The sequence below is a fragment of the Rhynchophorus ferrugineus genome, unplaced genomic scaffold (genome assembly GCF_030347505.1).
Source record: "Rhynchophorus ferrugineus isolate W39M unplaced genomic scaffold, kcgeb_rfMv2 rfM14, whole genome shotgun sequence".
NCBI lineage: Eukaryota > Metazoa > Arthropoda > Insecta > Coleoptera > Curculionidae > Rhynchophorus > Rhynchophorus ferrugineus.
The window spans coordinates 133,921-143,286 of NW_027472593.1; the positions used below are offsets into that span (position 1 = coordinate 133,921).

Consider the following 9,366-nt stretch of genomic DNA (forward strand, 5'->3'; position numbering starts at 1 on the left):
TCAAACAGGCATTGAATATTCAATATATCTTTTATTAACCAGCCTTTTTAGGATTGATGTTAATATAAATTTCTGTGGCAACTTCCATTGGAGAAATCTGATTTACAACAACATCGGTCTTATGAACAGGATTTGTATCTATTGCAGATTCTATAACCGTCGGTTGGAATACGTTATACGTTTTTGCATTATAAGACTAAACGGGTCTCTGCTAGTAAATGTGTTAGTTGGATTGGGTTTGTTTGTTTTTTTCAGATTTGTCGCATCTAGTGCTAACAATACTGGAGTGTGATCAAATGATACTTAGCAAAATCTCTCGATTTGTATTTAATTTGAAGAGATGCCTTTCGAAATGTAAAAGTCCAGTAGGTCTGATAATTTTTACTGCCCCAGTAAGTGGGTTTGCGCCCAGAGTAATAATTACATGTAGTTATATTTATTGCTGCGAATAGTTCGCTGGGTTTTCCAGGTATTATTAATCGTGAACCTCAGGCTGTATGTTTAACATTTTTTTATTATTTAGTTATTATATTGTTACTAGTCGTTTCCGTCTAACCTACGATTTGTCTTTGTAATAACTTAAATCTAGGTATATAACTAGGAGGACCCATCGGCCCTATCTCAGTCTTTGGTGAAATAATGTTTATACGTGTCACTGCTGAATTTTTTAATATATGCACCTCACTACACAATGCTACACAAGATCAGGTGATTTGATTTTCTTGAGTCTATGTCGTGTTCTGGTGGTATCTTTCCTCATGCTCCCTTGCAATTCTCTTGATTTCTTGACTGACTGTGGGTATCTGAAGGTCTCGATGTAGGTAACAAGTGCTATAGTATTTGGGTACACCCACAAGACCTCTCAGGACTTTGTTCTGAAAATCTTATTTGATTTATGTTACTCTTTGCAGAACATCCCCATAATTGAACTCCGTATGTCCATATATGTGTTAGTAATTGCTTATATATTAGCAATTTATTATATACTGTTAATTGTGATTTTCTTCCAATTAGTCAGTAGATTTTCCTATTTTTCAACTCCAGTTCGTTTCTTTTCTTCTTCATATGTTCCTTCCAGCGAAGTTTTGCATCGAGATTCATTCGAAGATGTTTAGCGTTGTTGCTATATGGAAATATAGTGTTATTTAATCTTATTGGTGCTTGTACGGTCTGTTTATATTATGAACTGCACGTGTCCAATTATTTAAATTGTCACTTGCCTGTTGTAATTTTCGTGAGGCTTCTTCAGTATTATCTCCGACAGCTATAATCGCAGTATCATCAGCAAATGTAGCCTTCGTAATATTTTCCATTTGAGGTATATCACAAGTGTAGAGCAGATAAAGCATTGATCCCAGTACACTTCATTGTGGTACACCTGCTTTAGCTTCTTTTATTGTAGAGTAAGCTTCTTCTTGTTTGACTCTGAAGATTATGGTTGTAATGTATGATTTTAATAGTTAGGTGTGTTGTTTTGGTAGTATTTTCTGTAGTTTATGCATAAGGCCTTGATGCCAAACCTTATCGAAGGCTTGTGTTACATCTAAAAATATAGCTGAGCATACTTTTTTACTTTCGTAGGCTTTTTCAATAACATCTGTTATTCTGTGGACCTGGTCAATTGTTGAGTGCTTGTTAAAAACCCAAACTGGTGTGTTGGTATTAGGCTTTTTTTCTTTATATGATCGGTTTTATTCTTTTCAACAGGAGTTTTTCAAAACCTTAGATATTATTGGGAGCAGTGATATAGGTCTAATTTTCACATAGGTCTCTTATAGACGAACTGTGTAGACATGAACGCTTTAAATATTTTGGGACTTTCCAGATTGAGTAATCAGTCTCTATATCACGTGTTACATTTCTCAGATAATCATTTATGGTTTTGTTTTTTATTTCCCTTTTCACTCTTTGAGTTATATTGTTTAAACTATTTTTATTTTCAGGTGTTCTGTTTTGTTGCCATTTTTTTCGTAATTTACGTTTTTCAGCTACCATTTCCTTCACTTCTTTTGGATAATTAATTCCTTTAGTTGTACTATTAATTTGTGGAGTATTATTCCAAGCAGCTTGTTGAATATCAACTACGAATTTCTCTGCTTCAAAATTTAATTGTTCAGTTGTCTTGAGGGGTACGTTTAGTTAAATTCGTTTGTTCAATTGTTCAGCAAATCGTTCCCAGTCTGTTCTCTTGATTGTTAATGTTGGGTTTCTTTCTTGTCTTATTATATTTTCGCTCAACGTCAGAATCACTGGCGTATGATCTGAACTTATCTCAAAATTTTCTTCGATCTTTTTATAGTTGGCTGTTATGTTTCTTACTATGAAGAAATCTAACAGATCTGGGGTTTTCTCTTTATTAGTCGGCTAATAAGTTGGTTTTCCAGTTGACATGTAACTACATCATTGTTCAGCAGCTGCTTTATGCCGTTCATTGCCTTTAGTTGATGTCATTCTGGGTCCCCATCTAGTATTTTCTGCATTGAAATCAACTCCAATTTTAAATATTTCTCCCAGGTTGCTTAGGACATTCAAATAATTTTCCTTTTTTGATTGTATCTTCTTCTTCACTTCCTTCTCTTGCGGTGTTAGCTGGATGTATGGTATGATAAAATGTATATCCTCTAAATTTTATAAGGACTCTTTTGTTAAATGGGTTTCTGATATTAGGCAAATATCTATTTTTTGCATATCTAGGAATACTTTTAAGGTAGCGTGATGTTTCTGCATTTTGCACTGTATTTTGGTTTAGTTCTGCATTAATTTTTCACTTTTAGCTGATGATGGAAGCGCTCTTGCCATAGCTTTGATGCCTCTGTTTTTTTTGTCGTCATAAGAGTGCCATTACAGTTTCAGCAACTCTGAACAATCTGTTATTTTTGTGAATATTGTACGACATTCGGCGTCGAGTTTTATTTGTCCATTGTTCAGTACCGTTGCTTTGAATATTATATACTTGGACCTCATCGTAAAGCAAGTCAAAGTCGGTAATATTACTTACCATACTTGGGGGTGACCTGGGCATTCTAATTTCTTTATTTTGTTCATTATTTGGTTTTACTTTTATTTGCTGTGATGATGATCCCCGGGGAATTATTTGCTTTTATTTTTTTACTTTTACCCGTTATTCAGCCTATTTCTTTCTGCAATTCTTCTTCATCTGTTTCGTATATAACAATTGGACTGCTTTTGTTGGCTTGGTGGTTTGTCCTTGCCTTCAGAGCTTTGTTTATTTAGTTGTAGCTGGAGGGCATATATTTATTTTTGAATATTGGTTAATGCGATTTCAAGACTCTCTGACTTTTCGTTCATCCACGCATTGTAGAGTGCCCGTTCGTTCTGGGTTCTAGTTGTGTTTTCTACATTCAAAACTGCATTATGTGATATCCTGATGTCGATATTTCCATTTTATCTATTTTTTGTGTAGTGTTCTCATATTTTTTACGTGTTGTTGAAATAATACTGTTATTTTTATGTTTAAAATTATCCTACCCTGCATTTGTGGTCCAGATATTCAGTTTCGGCTCTTAACGTTTTATGACATTTTGCATTTATTTTCTACTGTACTGACCCTTTTTTCCGATGGCACTTTCACTTTTTCTGTTTATTCTAAAATCTCCTCCAATAATATATCTTGGGCTTAATTTTAACAATAAATGTCTATAACATGAACATAATAAAGGAGGATTTAATAAATAATAAATGGAAATTAGAAAGAGAAAACTGGAACACTCTATGAACAAATTATCATGAAACTCAATCAGGGTGGTACAAAAGACACTAGAAATAGAAAATAAGAAAAGCGTAGTAATTCTGAACATGGCGTCTTTGGAAATTATGTGTTATGAAGTTCTAACATCTCTAGGATGTGTTACAACAACATGTCGTCAAAATGTGGACAAATTGTACATTTAAAAAGAAGTGGCAATCCCGTCTAGTTCATTTACACTTTCCTTCAAATTTAAGAAAAAACATAACTGACATTAAATTAAACGGTCTAAAATATCGCATTACTAGATCGATTTCTATGTACCATAGATATTTGGAACCATTCATGATTTTCTTGAATAGTACAAGTCTTCGTCGGTATTTTTGGCCAAAATGTTGAGAAAATATTAACAGTAGAACTCGCTTTTATTCTATTATGTAATATCTAGAGGAATAATACTAAAATTATGGATTTTAAATACATAAGGATTGATAATCAATTTATCATAAACATATAAGTTGCATTTAATATATCTTAATATTAAACTTGAAAATCCGTTGTAGATCCTTCAGGTCTCTCCTAAAACCTTCTCTGAATATCAATAATCAAAATTCCCAAATTTAAATAAAAATATGCTACCTATCTAAATATACATATATTTAACTTAATCAATTTTAAGGCATATTGATATTTATTTTTCTTGTAAATACTCTAATATGCATCAATGATGCTGATGTTATAACAAAGCGATATTTAAGTTCAAAATAGCTATTCATTTCAAAAATATACGAAATATCTAATACCTGCATAACTAGACATTCAAAACTCTTTTGATTTATTTGTAATATAAATATTGTAAGATCAATTTCGTATTAAAATGGTACTGATAAAATAAATTGATTATGGCCAAAAGCATACCCTTTATCTAGTATTATTTTATCAACCACCTTATAATACACTAATATTAATGATTTACTGAAATCCTTATTTGGGATTTTTATTAATTAGACCTCATAAATGAAATTGACGATGGGCGATAATTGAAATTACAATTACTGACATGTTTAAATGTACTAGGTAAACTAATACATATTTATCTCAAAATATCTACGTTTCACTTATGAAATTAGGAAAAATACAAAACAACAATATTACAATAAACATAATTTATTTAAGTATAAAGGACAATAGGATAAAGTTATGTTATTTGTGTTACATCCACTTCATCGATTTTCTCTGGACTATTTCTTAAGGGTCTAAGTTATATAGACTCACTAAGATTGTGGTAACATTGGCCAATAACTGCAAATTTATCATCTTCTTTCTAATTGAGGTAGACGTCCATATATCCACCTTGTGGGTTATATAACAGTATACATCTTGTATCTTTCAACTCATTTGCCCATGGTTCTACACTTATGGCGTCATTTTCATCTCTATTAGCTGTGGATTCAAAACCATAAGCTGCTTTTATGTTTTGGAACTCTTCGTGAGTCACTAAATCTATTCTTCTTACATTAGTAATATCCACATCGTGTCTTACATCATCCTCTATAACATTAAATGGTATTTTAGCTGCTCATTTGGTTACAATTTATTCTCTATTTGTTTTCGAGAGCTGCAGGAGTTTAAGGTATTTTCATGTCCAAAATATGTTTTGGTGAATTCTACTTCATATTCTTCACCTTTGTTCTAATTTAATACTTGCTAGGCAATGTGTATTTATCTTGTTTCTTCCTTGAACTTCCTTGGACCCTGAAATATTATGCTAGCACAATATAAAGAAATATAGCTTCTTCTCTCTTGACACGAGGTTGGGGCTTGCTCCATATCATTTTCCCATATTTGAATTTCTTTAAAGGTATTAAATTTCAATAACTCCTCAACGTTTAAGTTATGAGTTGACTGTAAATGATTCATTAGAAGATTCGCTTACATTGTAGTATGCTCGCATAACTTACATGTGTACAGTATTTTTGTTACTTTGGTATCTTCATTAATAGCAGGATGCTTTGTTTTGGATCCACGCTGTTTCAATATTTGTTTGCTGCTATATTTATTTTCGCAAGTAAAATATTTAAAAATGAATACACCCTTCAGATTTAATGCAGATATTTTTCTAAAACATAAAATTATTGTAAGATTCAGCAGGAAATTCTCTTGTTATGGACATTCAAATTAGAGCAGGTATATAACTTCGTACAGTTTTCAAAATAGAAAAGCTTCTTTTGTTCCATGTTTTGTCTTTCCATAGCAATTTGATTTTCTTATATAATTACTTAATTCTACTATTATAATATAAAACAAAGCAATATATATAGAAAAAATTAGTGTATACAATAATATAAACTAAATATTTCAATCAAAAACTAAATAAACTAAATAAATTATATTTCAATACAATCGTAAATTAAACTATCTAAAATTATAAAAAAGACTAATTAAGTAATAATTTGGTTAAAAAAAATTTGCGGTTGCACTCGAAGAAGCGCAATTTTCCCCACTAAGAACACAAAGCGAAATGCACGTAACAGCCTTGGCGTGAAATTTAAATAAAAAAACAATTTTTTTCTGGAAATAAATTTGTTAAATTAAATTCAATTAAATAAATAAATATATATATATATATATATATATATATATATTTATATATATATATATATATATATATATATATATATTTATATATATATATATATATATAAAATATGATATATAACAATAAATATAAATTTATAATGTAAATTTATATACATTTATCTAAATTTATCTAAAAATATAAATATAATATAAAAAATATATATCAATAAAATATAAATATTATATACATAAATATAAACCATAAGCAAAAAACTTTGGTGCATAGCAAAATAAAATTACCTCTTCCATCTTTCCGTCAGTACTTTTAATATTTTATCCGAAAGATCATTATGGAATGTACAATTGAAGGAGTTTTAATTTACTTTTTTAAAACATTTGACAAAAATTTTGTTATATAATCGACATGGCAAAATCGCTGAATAATTTAAGATATAGCTCAAAGACCTACTGACTACTTGTATATTAAAACAATTTTGTTAGAGTTTGGGACACGATATATTGTCTTGTCTCTATAAAATCAGTCTCAATTTGTGGGTCTACTAATTTATTCATAATTGTATGTAAACAAAAATCATATTTCATATCTTTTTTAAAATGTTATACTAATTAACCTGAGATATACACTACGGTACAACGTAAAACTTTGTTTGCTGTTATAGGAACAGCTGGACTGAAGTTATAGTCAAGTAATTAACAGTAAAAATGAGCAGAAAGGGGGATACTAGTTGAATGAATACAAACTTTACCTTTACCTTCTGGAGTTTGTTCAAGTGTCGATGATACTTGCTTCGAACATCCTGGTTGCGGGCCTGGAATGATGGAAATAGGTACTACCAAGTAAGACAGTTTTGAAATTAACAATTATGAACAGAGATGTGATTGAGTCCTTCAATTTACCTTCGATATAATTTTGATTTTGATCCACTTCAATTTGTACATGTTCTGGGCTCGTGATATTATTTTCACCATAACTAAATTGTTCATAAGTACTTAAAGGAAGGTTTAAATGTATCACACAAATATCTCACGTGGTAACGATAATAAATTATGCCTCATGTTTAACCAACCAGTTTAGGATTTTAAAAGTTTTCTACTCACTTCTTAAGGATCGCTTTTTTAACGGAAAACGATGATGCATTTCCTCACTATCTGTGCATCCGGACACACAACACTTCATAGATCGGGAATACATTTCAACTACGGACTTCTACCTAGTAATAAAATAAAATAATAATTTAGTCTATAAACGTTATAAAAAGCTGACCACACTGTTCTCTACATAGGGCACGTTAAAAATGGGGTGCAAAATAAACAAACCATAGAACGAAATGAACGAATCAGATTCCGTCGCGGCTCTTAGCAGTTTCATGTTGGACGTGGCGAAACATTTCGCCAAAATTTCCATAAATTTCCATATATTCGCAAAATTTTACCAAAACACCCACCTACGAAACTTCCTGCCCTACTCGTATTTAACATAATAGTTAGGGGAGCATAATTGCCAACGCCTCCGACCGTTTTAATTTGGTAATATTAGGTACGTCTGTGTTTCTATCCGGTAGTTTCCAGAACAGTTTCAAATTTAAAAAATTAAAATAATATTTTTAAATTTTCAAACAAATTCCGGTACATTGTTACTATTTGATTGTTAAGCTATATATAATAGTACAGGGAAAGAATGTAATTGACCTTATTCTTGGGTTTGCTATAAATAATCTTGTTCGTTGATTGAAACATATTGCCTTGTCTTACCTTTCGGACCAATAAACTAGTATTGTGGTCGAATAAAGGCCTTCTATTTATCCTGTCAAGTGTGTGTGTTTAGAATATAACGAACATTTCAAATACTATAACATTTGTGCTGAGGTTGTAATAGTGAGTTAATTAAGAATTATTCTATTAACATAAGTGGTGACAGTGATAAAATAGCCAATGGACCATCCCCGTTAAAATGGTAAAATCAGACTGTGTAGGAACTTTGCTTATCGTCTAATCAGAACAGAAGCTAGAAATAACTGAATTAGCGAAAAAATGCTGTATGGCGTGATAAACCTACTCATTTGATGCTTCTAGTGCACAAGCTGTGCCGTCAACTATGATGTCAAAATTTGTTTGTCAAAAATCTAAACTACAAATTGTAAGTGATAACAATATAATTGTTAAGACAAGTGAATCTATCAAATTCCGGTACATTGTTACTATTTGAATGTCAAGCTATATATAATAGTACAGGTAAAGAATGTAATTGACCTTATTCTTGGGTTTGCTATAAATAATCTCCCAGTTAACTTGCCTATAATGCAACCACTCTCTGATACGGTGTCAATGTCCTGTAAGAAATACTTTTATTTCTTGATAAATAAAATACAAATATTCAACAAACATTATAATGGTCACAATCTTGATAATATACTAGGGGTTGCAACGGTGATTACAATAACAATCGTATATCAACTACGTCAGCAAGATCTTCTTCGAGAGACTCCAAGAACCTATATGAATTCCGGTCAAGGCGTCGTCCGTTGTATCCGAAAAATGTACATCTCAGCATTCCCATCGTTCCGACCCGTTACCACGTCCGCCTCGATTAGCGAATGAGTCATTAGGTGCCCTCTATGTAATTGGTCAACAATGCCGATCTATATTTTCTTACGGTCCATCTCTTAGTGACTATGGAAAATTTCACTTGATTCATTTACCACAACGACCTATTTTGATGCACTGTATGCAGCATCATTGAAAAATTCTGGGAATATATGAAAAGTTAATTTAAGTTAATAAAAGCACCAGCCTTCTTTCTGTTCTGTCATCATTGTAAAGTCATCCATTTGTACTTAACCATTGCAAAAAGAATATTTGAAATATGTACATAATAATCCTTGTAATAACTAAATAAAAATAAACAAAAACCTTATCTGTGTTCCTTATTTATTTTTTGAAGTCGGATTAATTTTCTTGTTAAAAACATTATGTTTTTCTCTTTTTGGTGTTAGATATTTGCTCAACAAATTATGCAGTTATTATATTAAGTATTATAATGGGCATGTCAAGTAAAGTTG

The 9,366-nt window shown here is 31.0% G+C and overlaps 1 protein-coding gene across 2 annotated transcripts in view; it reads left to right on the top strand.

The window, feature by feature from the left end:
* LOC143205689 (eukaryotic translation elongation factor 2) overlaps positions 1 to 9,366 on the top strand; it is a 72,430-nt gene that overhangs the window by 7,847 nt on the left and 55,217 nt on the right. The gene's annotated exons all lie outside the window — the stretch shown is intronic.